Source organism: Hydractinia symbiolongicarpus, chromosome 9 (genome assembly GCF_029227915.1).
Source record: "Hydractinia symbiolongicarpus strain clone_291-10 chromosome 9, HSymV2.1, whole genome shotgun sequence".
NCBI lineage: Eukaryota > Metazoa > Cnidaria > Hydrozoa > Anthoathecata > Hydractiniidae > Hydractinia > Hydractinia symbiolongicarpus.
Window position 1 is genome coordinate 7,731,378 of NC_079883.1, and position 15,945 is coordinate 7,747,322.

The following is a 15,945-nucleotide window of genomic DNA, read 5'->3' on the forward strand; positions in this document are numbered from 1 at the left end:
ATTAACAGACTAGATGTAATGCTGAAGACCTCAAACTCCAGCAGCTTCTCTTGCAGACTATTGCGTCGTACTACAAATAAAAATTAACATGCTTTCGCATAGTCGCGGCACCCAAAACGGACATTATACGATGTACAGAAACACACATTTCTGTTTTCGCGCCAAATCAATTCCCGGGAGTGGTACTTTTACGTCCGCATACTTCGCACCGTCTTAAATTATATCTCATTTACACGGTAATGTTTAGTATACTTCTACTGTGATAACAAGCATCGTTTATCGTTGGATTGTTGTAAGAAAACATTAAAAATGAGTGAAGCAGCTTCTCCAAAGAAAATCGCACCCAAGAAGAAACCTGCTGCAAAGAAGACAGCTGATCACCCTAAATATGTGGACATGATCAAGGCTGCTATCGCTACCCTAAAGGAACGCGGTGGTTCATCTCGCCAAGCTATTACAAAATATATTCATGCAAATTACAAAGTTGCTGAAAACTCAGATCATCATCTGAAAATGGCTCTTAAACGAGGAGTAACATCAGGCGATTTGATTCAAACTAAAGGCACTGGTGCTTCTGGATCATTCAAGCTAGGTCAGGTAAAAAAAGAAAAACCTAAGAAAAAGGCCGCAGCAAAAAAGCCAACGGCAAAGAAGCCTACTGCAAAGAAAAGTACACCAAAAAAGAAGCCAGCAAAGAAGAGCACGCCAAAGAAAGCAGCAAAGAAGCCTGCCACAAAGAAAGCCTCGGCTAAGAAACCAGCAGCTAAGAAACCCACAAAGAAGCCTGTTGCTAAAAAACCTGCAGCAAAGAAGGTCAAAAAGACTCCCAAAAAGGCAGCAAAGAAGACCGCAAAAAAATAATTTGTGTGTATCTGGCTATTACATTAACAAACGGCTATTTTTATAGCCACACATTTACAAAAAAACATTATCTTGGTACAAAGTTAAACTTGTTTAAGTCACTTAAACAGTTAAAAAAGAGTAAATTTAAGATTAGATTCCCTAAGTTTAAGTATTTTCGTTTTTAAATTTCTTATTTTCTTGCTTTTACTTTTCTTGCCCTTCATATTTTTAACATTGTCAAACTTTATGTAGCATAAAATTTTTATGTAGCATAAAATTTAAACAGAAAGCAGGACAAAGTTTGATATAAAAAGCTAGCCGTAATACTTTTTATGGATGTGTGGCTATAAAAATAGCCGTTTTTTGTTTGGTAAGATGCTTAGGCACGTTCCCCACGAATTCTTCTTGCCAACTGGATGTCTTTAGGCATGATTGTAACTCGTTTTGCGTGAATGGCACACAAGTTAGTATCCTCGAACAAGCCAACAAGGTACGCTTCAGAAGCCTCTTGCAGAGCCATAACGGCTGTGCTCTGGAATCGCAGATCTGTTTTGAAGTCCTGAGCAATTTCTCGCACAAGACGCTGGAAAGGCAACTTGCGGATCAAGAGCTCGGTTGACTTCTGGTATCTTCTGATTTCTCTGAGAGCAACTGTACCAGGTCTGTAACGATGTGGTTTTTTCACTCCTCCAGTAGCTGGTGCGCTTTTCCTCGCAGCTTTAGTGGCGAGTTGTTTTCGTGGAGCCTTTCCTCCAGTAGATTTACGTGCAGTTTGCTTTGTACGAGCCATATTTTAAGAAGTCGATGTAGTACGGATACACAAGACGGTCTAAAATGCACTATCGCGCCAAAGTTTTATTTCTCATATTGATTGACAGCTAAGGTTCAAAACAAACCATTTGATTGGTGCTAAGAAAGTAATTTCTGATTGGCTGCATAATGACATTACGCTCATTACTTTAACATTTTTATAAAATCTGTGTTTTTTGGCTACGGGAAAACGGCTGTATCTTCTGATACACAAAAGCTTTTGACTTTTTTTTTTTTTAGTAAGTAGCAGAAGGTTTGGCGAATTCCAACGATGCCAAATTTATTGCCTTACTGAAACATTAAGACCACGAATTTTTAAAAAAACTACAGTTTTACTTAAAAAAATGTACAAAATGTTCGGAACATTTTGTAATGACGCAACTCTATTGGTTAATTAGGGTGTTTCCACGAGCAGTAGGTAATTTTATGGCCTCTTTTTAAAGCTGTCTGAATTCTGTTAACTCAAACGTTGTTTTTGTACTCGTTCTGTACGCAACTATATCAATATGTCTGGACGCGGAAAAGGAGGTAAAGGATTGGGAAAAGGAGGTGCTAAACGTCACCGAAAAATTCTTCGTGATAACATTCAGGGAATCACAAAACCTGCTATTCGGCGTCTTGCTCGACGAGGTGGTGTCAAACGTATCTCTGGCCTTATCTATGAGGAAACCAGAGGTGTACTGAAGGTTTTCTTAGAGAATGTTATTCGTGATGCTGTAACCTACACAGAGCACGCTAAACGCAAGACCGTTACCGCTATGGATGTTGTTTATGCCTTAAAACGTCAAGGAAGAACTCTTTACGGATTCGGAGGTTAAGCGTTGTCATTGCTCAACAAAAACGGCTATTTTTATAGCCACAAATCTTTTAAAACATTACTTTGTGCACGCTTCCAAATTACACAATGTGTAAAGTCTTGTCACAGTTACATTTATTGCTATACGATACTATGTCATATATGACACAAAAAAAATTTAGAAATACTTTGTAGGGTTAATTTGCCTGGGAGTGTTTCCGTGAAAAGCTGGGTTAAGTTAAATGTAAGCAATAACATGGATCAATGTACTTGTCTTTTCTGCAAGTACAGCTAATAATACGTATGAAAAGTGAAGCTAATCCACACACACATGGGGAAGTATTTTAAATGTAGGCTAGTGTTCTTAAGCACATTATTTAGAAGTTTTATTAACTTCGGTTAACTTGTAGTGACGCCAAGTAAATGTTTTTTTAAAGATGTGTGGTCTTAAAAAAGACCGTTTGTGTTTGGTAGACGTTGGTTTACTTGCTGCTTGTGTATTTTGTGACGGCTTTTGTTCCTTCACTGACTGCGTGTTTTGCAAGTTCTCCAGGCAAGAGAAGACGTACTGCGGTTTGAATTTCACGAGAAGAGATGGTCGACTTTTTGTTTTGAAGAGCCAAACGCGAAGCTTCGGAAGCAATGCGCTCAAAGATGTCGTTGACAAATGAGTTCATGATGCTCATAGCTTTGCTTGAAACTCCGACATCTGGGTGAACTTGTTTCAAAACATTGTAGATGTAAATAGCATAACTTTCCTTTCTCTTTCTCTTGCGTTTCTTTTCACCAGTTCCACCAATCTTTCCTCCTTTTTTGCCGGCTCTTTTTTCACCTTTCTTGGCTACTTTAGGTGCCTGTTTTCCTCCTTTAGCTGCTGCGTCAGACATGGTTAAAAATTTTTGCTACTTAACTTGTAAATAAGCATTAAACTGCAAGTCAAAACTTTTTGTTTATAAGTAAAAAAATCGGATCGAATTCGATCCGAAAACGCCGATACGCAATTTAATTGGTTAAAAAAAAAATCTTTTGTTTAATACTTAATTATGATTGGTTAAAAAAACATGATTTCGATCCTATTTTTATGATGAAAAAACGAGTAAAGTTTATTTCGTTAACACTTACGTTAAATATTCGTACGTTTTTGTATTAACTTACAAATCAAATCGCAGTTATGTCTGGACGTGGAAAAGGTGGAAAAGCTAAGGCTAAAGCCAAGACAAGATCCTCAAGAGCTGGACTTCAATTTCCAGTCGGTAGAGTGCATAGATTCCTTCGTAGAGGGCACTATGCTAACCGAATTGGATCTGGAGCACCAGTTTACTTAGCAGCCGTCTTGGAATATTTATCTGCTGAGATATTGGAGTTGGCTGGTAACGCAGCAAGAGACAACAAAAAAGCTAGGATTATTCCAAGACATTTACAATTGGCTGTTCGTAATGATGAAGAATTAAACAAACTTTTGAGCGGTGTAACCATTGCAGCTGGTGGTGTTTTGCCAAACATTCAAGCTGTCTTACTCCCAAAGAAGAACGACAAAGGACAGAAGAAGTAAACCGCTACACTCAGAAAACAACGGCTATTTTTATAGCCACACATCTTTAAAAAAACATTGTTTTTTTCACAAAACTATAACCTTAAAGTCTAATAGATAATCCATGCATACGCCTTGTCCTAAGTAACTCAAAGAAATTAAATAAAAAAATTTGATCACAACGTCAAAATAAATTGCACGTATTTGCACCTACTAATGTCTACGGCCATACCACGATGAACACACCCGTTCTCGTCTGATCACGGAAGTTAAGCATCGTCGGGCCGGGATAGTACTTGGATGGGGGACCGCCTGGGAACTCCCGGTGTCGTAGGCTTTTCATTTTCATTTGCTGTGATATATTTCTTGTTATAACAATTAAGGAACGTGGCGGTTGTTGAAAGTGTTTCCTATGACATTTTCCTACGACATTTTCAGGTGATAGTACGAGAAAAAAGAGCTTTCAAATGCATACAAACTCGATCTATTGCCGATCATCCAATAACCCTGACGGAATGGCAAATAAAATAAAATTCCGCCGCCTTCCGAGGACTTATATCGCAATCACGTTTCGTAACAGCCAAGCGAGGTTTTACCTTAGCGTTTAAGTCACCACCGACATTTGGCCGCGCAACTTTTCTAAGCTCATTCATTTTGACTTAAGGAGGGGGCGAGCGCGGACGCAGGCCCCCACTACCAGAAATTGTACGGTCGAGTTACTGACGTTTGCAGTAATCGCAGAGGTCAGCCCAAGCGTAGTGCAATGCAAGAGCCTCACTCTGGAAGAAAACCCTCATTGATCAGTCTTTACTTCCCCGTCAGGTAAGTATGAGTTGGAACTGCACCGTAGCATGAGGGTACCCTTCAAAGTTTGTTAATGCTTGTGGCTTGAGTGTGTTATAAACTGCCGTGTCGCGGGGCATAGGCTGTATTCTCCCCCAGTGTACGCGTTTTGTTCCCGCCGTAGACTATGCAGAGTGCCGTCGGAAAGAGGACTGCTATTATTCTTTTATTGCTTATGTGGGCCGCCATCGGTAATAGTGCAACACCAAGGCAACCCGTGGTCACGGCGTGAATGAATCCACCTCCATGACCCAAGGCCAAAAATCAGATTAATATACTGACCATTCAGAGAATGGCCTACCAGATATTAAACTGATAAGAACAGATACTACACTTGATCTTAGCCATTAGGCCGAGAAGCGATAAAGAACAAGCGTTGCCATGATAGGCATCGTCCACACACCGTAACTGCTTGTGGAGCATGTCACGTTACTGTAAAGCTTACAACTGTCACCGCGTACGGATGGACGGCGACATAGTAAAAATCACGGCTGTTGATTTAGCCGTAGGATGGAGAGCGACTGTAGCGAGTGGATGGTAACTTACATGAATGCTAACAAAGGCGACGATACTAAGTGCGTGATATTACTTTCCAATATGTCTGCGTACATTCCGTTTATCAACGCATTACGCCAGAACGTGCGCGCGCGTTACACAGTAGACCATGCAGCCGAAATGCGACAGTGCGACCCTGCCAGGAGTCGAACCTGGAATCCCCTGATTCGTAGTCAGATGCCTTATCCATTGGGCCACAGGGCCATGCTTATGACTTCGCCCCATCGTCATTTTGGCTTGCGCATTCGTTTTACTTACGACAGAATTCTTCGTGTTTGTAGCCATGAAAGAAAGGGACTTCTGTGAGTGAATTTTTTTACTGTGGTCTAATAAAAAAGTCGAAACGCAGTGCCCAATATATGAATTGCTCCTAATAGCCGGAAACAGGCCGTGTCGATGATGTAGGCCGACATACGCAACGCAAACCAAAGAACGCTTTATGAAAATCCTAACACGAGCGCGGAAGAAGCCCAAATTAACAGACTAGATGTAATGCTGAAGACCTCAAACTCCAGCAGCTTCTCTTGCAGACTATTGCGTCGTACTACAAATAAAAATTAACATGCTTTCGCATAGTCGCGGCACCCAAAACGGACATTATACGATGTACAGAAACACACATTTCTGTTTTCGCGCCAAATCAATTCCCGGGAGTGGTACTTTTACGTCCGCATACTTCGCACCGTCTTAAATTATATCTCATTTACACGGTAATGTTTAGTATACTTCTACTGTGATAACAAGCATCGTTTATCGTTGGATTGTTGTAAGAAAACATTAAAAATGAGTGAAGCAGCTTCTCCAAAGAAAATCGCACCCAAGAAGAAACCTGCTGCAAAGAAGACAGCTGATCACCCTAAATATGTGGACATGATCAAGGCTGCTATCGCTACCCTAAAGGAACGCGGTGGTTCATCTCGCCAAGCTATTACAAAATATATTCATGCAAATTACAAAGTTGCTGAAAACTCAGATCATCATCTGAAAATGGCTCTTAAACGAGGAGTAACATCAGGCGATTTGATTCAAACTAAAGGCACTGGTGCTTCTGGATCATTCAAGCTAGGTCAGGTAAAAAAAGAAAAACCTAAGAAAAAGGCCGCAGCAAAAAAGCCAACGGCAAAGAAGCCTACTGCAAAGAAAAGTACACCAAAAAAGAAGCCAGCAAAGAAGAGCACGCCAAAGAAAGCAGCAAAGAAGCCTGCCACAAAGAAAGCCTCGGCTAAGAAACCAGCAGCTAAGAAACCCACAAAGAAGCCTGTTGCTAAAAAACCTGCAGCAAAGAAGGTCAAAAAGACTCCCAAAAAGGCAGCAAAGAAGACCGCAAAAAAATAATTTGTGTGTATCTGGCTATTACATTAACAAACGGCTATTTTTATAGCCACACATTTACAAAAAAACATTATCTTGGTACAAAGTTAAACTTGTTTAAGTCACTTAAACAGTTAAAAAAGAGTAAATTTAAGATTAGATTCCCTAAGTTTAAGTATTTTCGTTTTTAAATTTCTTATTTTCTTGCTTTTACTTTTCTTGCCCTTCATATTTTTAACATTGTCAAACTTTATGTAGCATAAAATTTTTATGTAGCATAAAATTTAAACAGAAAGCAGGACAAAGTTTGATATAAAAAGCTAGCCGTAATATTTTTTATGGATGTGTGGCTATAAAAATAGCCGTTTTTTGTTTGGTAAGATGCTTAGGCACGTTCCCCACGAATTCTTCTTGCCAACTGGATGTCTTTAGGCATGATTGTAACTCGTTTTGCGTGAATGGCACACAAGTTAGTATCCTCGAACAAGCCAACAAGGTACGCTTCAGAAGCCTCTTGCAGAGCCATAACGGCTGTGCTCTGGAATCGCAGATCTGTTTTGAAGTCCTGAGCAATTTCTCGCACAAGACGCTGGAAAGGCAACTTGCGGATCAAGAGCTCGGTTGACTTCTGGTATCTTCTGATTTCTCTGAGAGCAACTGTACCAGGTCTGTAACGATGTGGTTTTTTCACTCCTCCAGTAGCTGGTGCGCTTTTCCTCGCAGCTTTAGTGGCGAGTTGTTTTCGTGGAGCCTTTCCTCCAGTAGATTTACGTGCAGTTTGCTTTGTACGAGCCATATTTTAAGAAGTCGATGTAGTACGGATACACAAGACGGTCTAAAATGCACTATCGCGCCAAAGTTTTATTTCTCATATTGATTGACAGCTAAGGTTCAAAACAAACCATTTGATTGGTGCTAAGAAAGTAATTTCTGATTGGCTGCATAATGACATTACGCTCATTACTTTAACATTTTTATAAAATCTGTGTTTTTTGGCTACGGGAAAACGGCTGTATCTTCTGATACACAAAAGCTTTTGACTTTTTTTTTTTTTAGTAAGTAGCAGAAGGTTTGGCGAATTCCAACGATGCCAAATTTATTGCCTTACTGAAACATTAAGACCACGAATTTTTAAAAAAACTACAGTTTTACTTAAAAAAATGTACAAAATGTTCGGAACATTTTGTAATGACGCAACTCTATTGGTTAATTAGGGTGTTTCCACGAGCAGTAGGTAATTTTATGGCCTCTTTTTAAAGCTGTCTGAATTCTGTTAACTCAAACGTTGTTTTTGTACTCGTTCTGTACGCAACTATATCAATATGTCTGGACGCGGAAAAGGAGGTAAAGGATTGGGAAAAGGAGGTGCTAAACGTCACCGAAAAATTCTTCGTGATAACATTCAGGGAATCACAAAACCTGCTATTCGGCGTCTTGCTCGACGAGGTGGTGTCAAACGTATCTCTGGCCTTATCTATGAGGAAACCAGAGGTGTACTGAAGGTTTTCTTAGAGAATGTTATTCGTGATGCTGTAACCTACACAGAGCACGCTAAACGCAAGACCGTTACCGCTATGGATGTTGTTTATGCCTTAAAACGTCAAGGAAGAACTCTTTACGGATTCGGAGGTTAAGCGTTGTCATTGCTCAACAAAAACGGCTATTTTTATAGCCACAAATCTTTTAAAACATTACTTTGTGCACGCTTCCAAATTACACAATGTGTAAAGTCTTGTCACAGTTACATTTATTGCTATACGATACTATGTCATATATGACACAAAAAAAATTTAGAAATACTTTGTAGGGTTAATTTGCCTGGGAGTGTTTCCGTGAAAAGCTGGGTTAAGTTAAATGTAAGCAATAACATGGATCAATGTACTTGTCTTTTCTGCAAGTACAGCTAATAATACGTATGAAAAGTGAAGCTAATCCACACACACATGGGGAAGTATTTTAAATGTAGGCTAGTGTTCTTAAGCACATTATTTAGAAGTTTTATTAACTTCGGTTAACTTGTAGTGACGCCAAGTAAATGTTTTTTTAAAGATGTGTGGTCTTAAAAAAGACCGTTTGTGTTTGGTAGACGTTGGTTTACTTGCTGCTTGTGTATTTTGTGACGGCTTTTGTTCCTTCACTGACTGCGTGTTTTGCAAGTTCTCCAGGCAAGAGAAGACGTACTGCGGTTTGAATTTCACGAGAAGAGATGGTCGACTTTTTGTTTTGAAGAGCCAAACGCGAAGCTTCGGAAGCAATGCGCTCAAAGATGTCGTTGACAAATGAGTTCATGATGCTCATAGCTTTGCTTGAAACTCCGACATCTGGGTGAACTTGTTTCAAAACATTGTAGATGTAAATAGCATAACTTTCCTTTCTCTTTCTCTTGCGTTTCTTTTCACCAGTTCCACCAATCTTTCCTCCTTTTTTGCCGGCTCTTTTTTCACCTTTCTTGGCTACTTTAGGTGCCTGTTTTCCTCCTTTAGCTGCTGCGTCAGACATGGTTAAAAATTTTTGCTACTTAACTTGTAAATAAGCATTAAACTGCAAGTCAAAACTTTTTGTTTATAAGTAAAAAAATCGGATCGAATTCGATCCGAAAACGCCGATACGCAATTTAATTGGTTAAAAAAAAAATCTTTTGTTTAATACTTAATTATGATTGGTTAAAAAAACATGATTTCGATCCTATTTTTATGATGAAAAAACGAGTAAAGTTTATTTCGTTAACACTTACGTTAAATATTCGTACGTTTTTGTATTAACTTACAAATCAAATCGCAGTTATGTCTGGACGTGGAAAAGGTGGAAAAGCTAAGGCTAAAGCCAAGACAAGATCCTCAAGAGCTGGACTTCAATTTCCAGTCGGTAGAGTGCATAGATTCCTTCGTAGAGGGCACTATGCTAACCGAATTGGATCTGGAGCACCAGTTTACTTAGCAGCCGTCTTGGAATATTTATCTGCTGAGATATTGGAGTTGGCTGGTAACGCAGCAAGAGACAACAAAAAAGCTAGGATTATTCCAAGACATTTACAATTGGCTGTTCGTAATGATGAAGAATTAAACAAACTTTTGAGCGGTGTAACCATTGCAGCTGGTGGTGTTTTGCCAAACATTCAAGCTGTCTTACTCCCAAAGAAGAACGACAAAGGACAGAAGAAGTAAACCGCTACACTCAGAAAACAACGGCTATTTTTATAGCCACACATCTTTAAAAAAACATTGTTTTTTTCACAAAACTATAACCTTAAAGTCTAATAGATAATCCATGCATACGCCTTGTCCTAAGTAACTCAAAGAAATTAAATAAAAAAATTTGATCACAACGTCAAAATAAATTGCACGTATTTGCACCTACTAATGTCTACGGCCATACCACGATGAACACACCCGTTCTCGTCTGATCACGGAAGTTAAGCATCGTCGGGCCGGGATAGTACTTGGATGGGGGACCGCCTGGGAACTCCCGGTGTCGTAGGCTTTTCATTTTCATTTGCTGTGATATATTTCTTGTTATAACAATTAAGGAACGTGGCGGTTGTTGAAAGTGTTTCCTATGACATTTTCCTACGACATTTTCAGGTGATAGTACGAGAAAAAAGAGCTTTCAAATGCATACAAACTCGATCTATTGCCGATCATCCAATAACCCTGACGGAATGGCAAATAAAATAAAATTCCGCCGCCTTCCGAGGACTTATATCGCAATCACGTTTCGTAACAGCCAAGCGAGGTTTTACCTTAGCGTTTAAGTCACCACCGACATTTGGCCGCGCAACTTTTCTAAGCTCATTCATTTTGACTTAAGGAGGGGGCGAGCGCGGACGCAGGCCCCCACTACCAGAAATTGTACGGTCGAGTTACTGACGTTTGCAGTAATCGCAGAGGTCAGCCCAAGCGTAGTGCAATGCAAGAGCCTCACTCTGGAAGAAAACCCTCATTGATCAGTCTTTACTTCCCCGTCAGGTAAGTATGAGTTGGAACTGCACCGTAGCATGAGGGTACCCTTCAAAGTTTGTTAATGCTTGTGGCTTGAGTGTGTTATAAACTGCCGTGTCGCGGGGCATAGGCTGTATTCTCCCCCAGTGTACGCGTTTTGTTCCCGCCGTAGACTATGCAGAGTGCCGTCGGAAAGAGGACTGCTATTATTCTTTTATTGCTTATGTGGGCCGCCATCGGTAATAGTGCAACACCAAGGCAACCCGTGGTCACGGCGTGAATGAATCCACCTCCATGACCCAAGGCCAAAAATCAGATTAATATACTGACCATTCAGAGAATGGCCTACCAGATATTAAACTGATAAGAACAGATACTACACTTGATCTTAGCCATTAGGCCGAGAAGCGATAAAGAACAAGCGTTGCCATGATAGGCATCGTCCACACACCGTAACTGCTTGTGGAGCATGTCACGTTACTGTAAAGCTTACAACTGTCACCGCGTACGGATGGACGGCGACATAGTAAAAATCACGGCTGTTGATTTAGCCGTAGGATGGAGAGCGACTGTAGCGAGTGGATGGTAACTTACATGAATGCTAACAAAGGCGACGATACTAAGTGCGTGATATTACTTTCCAATATGTCTGCGTACATTCCGTTTATCAACGCATTACGCCAGAACGTGCGCGCGCGTTACACAGTAGACCATGCAGCCGAAATGCGACAGTGCGACCCTGCCAGGAGTCGAACCTGGAATCCCCTGATTCGTAGTCAGATGCCTTATCCATTGGGCCACAGGGCCATGCTTATGACTTCGCCCCATCGTCATTTTGGCTTGCGCATTCGTTTTACTTACGACAGAATTCTTCGTGTTTGTAGCCATGAAAGAAAGGGACTTCTGTGAGTGAATTTTTTTACTGTGGTCTAATAAAAAAGTCGAAACGCAGTGCCCAATATATGAATTGCTCCTAATAGCCGGAAACAGGCCGTGTCGATGATGTAGGCCGACATACGCAACGCAAACCAAAGAACGCTTTATGAAAATCCTAACACGAGCGCGGAAGAAGCCCAAATTAACAGACTAGATGTAATGCTGAAGACCTCAAACTCCAGCAGCTTCTCTTGCAGACTATTGCGTCGTACTACAAATAAAAATTAACATGCTTTCGCATAGTCGCGGCACCCAAAACGGACATTATACGATGTACAGAAACACACATTTCTGTTTTCGCGCCAAATCAATTCCCGGGAGTGGTACTTTTACGTCCGCATACTTCGCACCGTCTTAAATTATATCTCATTTACACGGTAATGTTTAGTATACTTCTACTGTGATAACAAGCATCGTTTATCGTTGGATTGTTGTAAGAAAACATTAAAAATGAGTGAAGCAGCTTCTCCAAAGAAAATCGCACCCAAGAAGAAACCTGCTGCAAAGAAGACAGCTGATCACCCTAAATATGTGGACATGATCAAGGCTGCTATCGCTACCCTAAAGGAACGCGGTGGTTCATCTCGCCAAGCTATTACAAAATATATTCATGCAAATTACAAAGTTGCTGAAAACTCAGATCATCATCTGAAAATGGCTCTTAAACGAGGAGTAACATCAGGCGATTTGATTCAAACTAAAGGCACTGGTGCTTCTGGATCATTCAAGCTAGGTCAGGTAAAAAAAGAAAAACCTAAGAAAAAGGCCGCAGCAAAAAAGCCAACGGCAAAGAAGCCTACTGCAAAGAAAAGTACACCAAAAAAGAAGCCAGCAAAGAAGAGCACGCCAAAGAAAGCAGCAAAGAAGCCTGCCACAAAGAAAGCCTCGGCTAAGAAACCAGCAGCTAAGAAACCCACAAAGAAGCCTGTTGCTAAAAAACCTGCAGCAAAGAAGGTCAAAAAGACTCCCAAAAAGGCAGCAAAGAAGACCGCAAAAAAATAATTTGTGTGTATCTGGCTATTACATTAACAAACGGCTATTTTTATAGCCACACATTTACAAAAAAACATTATCTTGGTACAAAGTTAAACTTGTTTAAGTCACTTAAACAGTTAAAAAAGAGTAAATTTAAGATTAGATTCCCTAAGTTTAAGTATTTTCGTTTTTAAATTTCTTATTTTCTTGCTTTTACTTTTCTTGCCCTTCATATTTTTAACATTGTCAAACTTTATGTAGCATAAAATTTTTATGTAGCATAAAATTTAAACAGAAAGCAGGACAAAGTTTGATATAAAAAGCTAGCCGTAATATTTTTTATGGATGTGTGGCTATAAAAATAGCCGTTTTTTGTTTGGTAAGATGCTTAGGCACGTTCCCCACGAATTCTTCTTGCCAACTGGATGTCTTTAGGCATGATTGTAACTCGTTTTGCGTGAATGGCACACAAGTTAGTATCCTCGAACAAGCCAACAAGGTACGCTTCAGAAGCCTCTTGCAGAGCCATAACGGCTGTGCTCTGGAATCGCAGATCTGTTTTGAAGTCCTGAGCAATTTCTCGCACAAGACGCTGGAAAGGCAACTTGCGGATCAAGAGCTCGGTTGACTTCTGGTATCTTCTGATTTCTCTGAGAGCAACTGTACCAGGTCTGTAACGATGTGGTTTTTTCACTCCTCCAGTAGCTGGTGCGCTTTTCCTCGCAGCTTTAGTGGCGAGTTGTTTTCGTGGAGCCTTTCCTCCAGTAGATTTACGTGCAGTTTGCTTTGTACGAGCCATATTTTAAGAAGTCGATGTAGTACGGATACACAAGACGGTCTAAAATGCACTATCGCGCCAAAGTTTTATTTCTCATATTGATTGACAGCTAAGGTTCAAAACAAACCATTTGATTGGTGCTAAGAAAGTAATTTCTGATTGGCTGCATAATGACATTACGCTCATTACTTTAACATTTTTATAAAATCTGTGTTTTTTGGCTACGGGAAAACGGCTGTATCTTCTGATACACAAAAGCTTTTGACTTTTTTTTTTTTTAGTAAGTAGCAGAAGGTTTGGCGAATTCCAACGATGCCAAATTTATTGCCTTACTGAAACATTAAGACCACGAATTTTTAAAAAAACTACAGTTTTACTTAAAAAAATGTACAAAATGTTCGGAACATTTTGTAATGACGCAACTCTATTGGTTAATTAGGGTGTTTCCACGAGCAGTAGGTAATTTTATGGCCTCTTTTTAAAGCTGTCTGAATTCTGTTAACTCAAACGTTGTTTTTGTACTCGTTCTGTACGCAACTATATCAATATGTCTGGACGCGGAAAAGGAGGTAAAGGATTGGGAAAAGGAGGTGCTAAACGTCACCGAAAAATTCTTCGTGATAACATTCAGGGAATCACAAAACCTGCTATTCGGCGTCTTGCTCGACGAGGTGGTGTCAAACGTATCTCTGGCCTTATCTATGAGGAAACCAGAGGTGTACTGAAGGTTTTCTTAGAGAATGTTATTCGTGATGCTGTAACCTACACAGAGCACGCTAAACGCAAGACCGTTACCGCTATGGATGTTGTTTATGCCTTAAAACGTCAAGGAAGAACTCTTTACGGATTCGGAGGTTAAGCGTTGTCATTGCTCAACAAAAACGGCTATTTTTATAGCCACAAATCTTTTAAAACATTACTTTGTGCACGCTTCCAAATTACACAATGTGTAAAGTCTTGTCACAGTTACATTTATTGCTATACGATACTATGTCATATATGACACAAAAAAAATTTAGAAATACTTTGTAGGGTTAATTTGCCTGGGAGTGTTTCCGTGAAAAGCTGGGTTAAGTTAAATGTAAGCAATAACATGGATCAATGTACTTGTCTTTTCTGCAAGTACAGCTAATAATACGTATGAAAAGTGAAGCTAATCCACACACACATGGGGAAGTATTTTAAATGTAGGCTAGTGTTCTTAAGCACATTATTTAGAAGTTTTATTAACTTCGGTTAACTTGTAGTGACGCCAAGTAAATGTTTTTTTAAAGATGTGTGGTCTTAAAAAAGACCGTTTGTGTTTGGTAGACGTTGGTTTACTTGCTGCTTGTGTATTTTGTGACGGCTTTTGTTCCTTCACTGACTGCGTGTTTTGCAAGTTCTCCAGGCAAGAGAAGACGTACTGCGGTTTGAATTTCACGAGAAGAGATGGTCGACTTTTTGTTTTGAAGAGCCAAACGCGAAGCTTCGGAAGCAATGCGCTCAAAGATGTCGTTGACAAATGAGTTCATGATGCTCATAGCTTTGCTTGAAACTCCGACATCTGGGTGAACTTGTTTCAAAACATTGTAGATGTAAATAGCATAACTTTCCTTTCTCTTTCTCTTGCGTTTCTTTTCACCAGTTCCACCAATCTTTCCTCCTTTTTTGCCGGCTCTTTTTTCACCTTTCTTGGCTACTTTAGGTGCCTGTTTTCCTCCTTTAGCTGCTGCGTCAGACATGGTTAAAAATTTTTGCTACTTAACTTGTAAATAAGCATTAAACTGCAAGTCAAAACTTTTTGTTTATAAGTAAAAAAATCGGATCGAATTCGATCCGAAAACGCCGATACGCAATTTAATTGGTTAAAAAAAAAATCTTTTGTTTAATACTTAATTATGATTGGTTAAAAAAACATGATTTCGATCCTATTTTTATGATGAAAAAACGAGTAAAGTTTATTTCGTTAACACTTACGTTAAATATTCGTACGTTTTTGTATTAACTTACAAATCAAATCGCAGTTATGTCTGGACGTGGAAAAGGTGGAAAAGCTAAGGCTAAAGCCAAGACAAGATCCTCAAGAGCTGGACTTCAATTTCCAGTCGGTAGAGTGCATAGATTCCTTCGTAGAGGGCACTATGCTAACCGAATTGGATCTGGAGCACCAGTTTACTTAGCAGCCGTCTTGGAATATTTATCTGCTGAGATATTGGAGTTGGCTGGTAACGCAGCAAGAGACAACAAAAAAGCTAGGATTATTCCAAGACATTTACAATTGGCTGTTCGTAATGATGAAGAATTAAACAAACTTTTGAGCGGTGTAACCATTGCAGCTGGTGGTGTTTTGCCAAACATTCAAGCTGTCTTACTCCAAAGAAGAACGACAAAGGACAGAAGAAGTAAACCGCTACACTCAGAAAACAACGGCTATTTTTATAGCCACACATCTTTAAAAAAACATTGTTTTTTTCACAAAACTATAACCTTAAAGTCTAATAGATAATCCATGCATACGCCTTGTCCTAAGTAACTCAAAGAAATTAAATAAAAAAATTTGATCACAACGTCAAAATAAATTGCACGTATTTGCACCTACTAATGTCTACGGCCATACCACGATGAACACACCCGTTCTCGTCTGATC

General features: G+C 39.7%; 8 non-coding genes across 8 annotated transcripts; 2 read left to right on the plus strand and 6 right to left on the minus strand.

Moving 5' to 3' along the window:
• The first annotated feature begins 4,198 nt into the window (after positions 1-4,198).
• On the plus strand, positions 4,199-4,317 carry LOC130659124 (5S ribosomal RNA). Its single transcript, XR_008986336.1, has one exon. It is a non-coding gene; the product is annotated as a 5S ribosomal RNA (ribosomal RNA).
• A 328-nt stretch (positions 4,318-4,645) lies between these two features.
• LOC130659564 (U1 spliceosomal RNA) lies at positions 4,646-4,810 on the minus strand. The gene has a single exon (XR_008986769.1). It is a non-coding gene; the product is annotated as a U1 spliceosomal RNA (small nuclear RNA).
• A 185-nt stretch (positions 4,811-4,995) lies between these two features.
• LOC130660623 (U2 spliceosomal RNA) lies at positions 4,996-5,187 on the minus strand. The gene has a single exon (XR_008987820.1). It is a non-coding gene; the product is annotated as a U2 spliceosomal RNA (small nuclear RNA).
• Positions 5,188-5,509: 322 nt separating this feature from the next.
• Positions 5,510-5,582, minus strand: Trnar-acg (transfer RNA arginine (anticodon ACG)). Its single transcript has one exon. It is a non-coding gene; the product is annotated as a tRNA-Arg (tRNA).
• A 4,468-nt stretch (positions 5,583-10,050) lies between these two features.
• On the plus strand, positions 10,051-10,169 carry LOC130659136 (5S ribosomal RNA). Its single transcript, XR_008986348.1, has one exon. It is a non-coding gene; the product is annotated as a 5S ribosomal RNA (ribosomal RNA).
• A 328-nt stretch (positions 10,170-10,497) lies between these two features.
• LOC130659565 (U1 spliceosomal RNA) lies at positions 10,498-10,662 on the minus strand. Its single transcript, XR_008986770.1, has one exon. It is a non-coding gene; the product is annotated as a U1 spliceosomal RNA (small nuclear RNA).
• Positions 10,663-10,847: 185 nt separating this feature from the next.
• On the minus strand, positions 10,848-11,039 carry LOC130660624 (U2 spliceosomal RNA). The gene has a single exon (XR_008987823.1). It is a non-coding gene; the product is annotated as a U2 spliceosomal RNA (small nuclear RNA).
• A 322-nt stretch (positions 11,040-11,361) lies between these two features.
• Positions 11,362-11,434, minus strand: Trnar-acg (transfer RNA arginine (anticodon ACG)). The gene has a single exon. It is a non-coding gene; the product is annotated as a tRNA-Arg (tRNA).
• Positions 11,435-15,945: the final 4,511 nt, after the last annotated feature.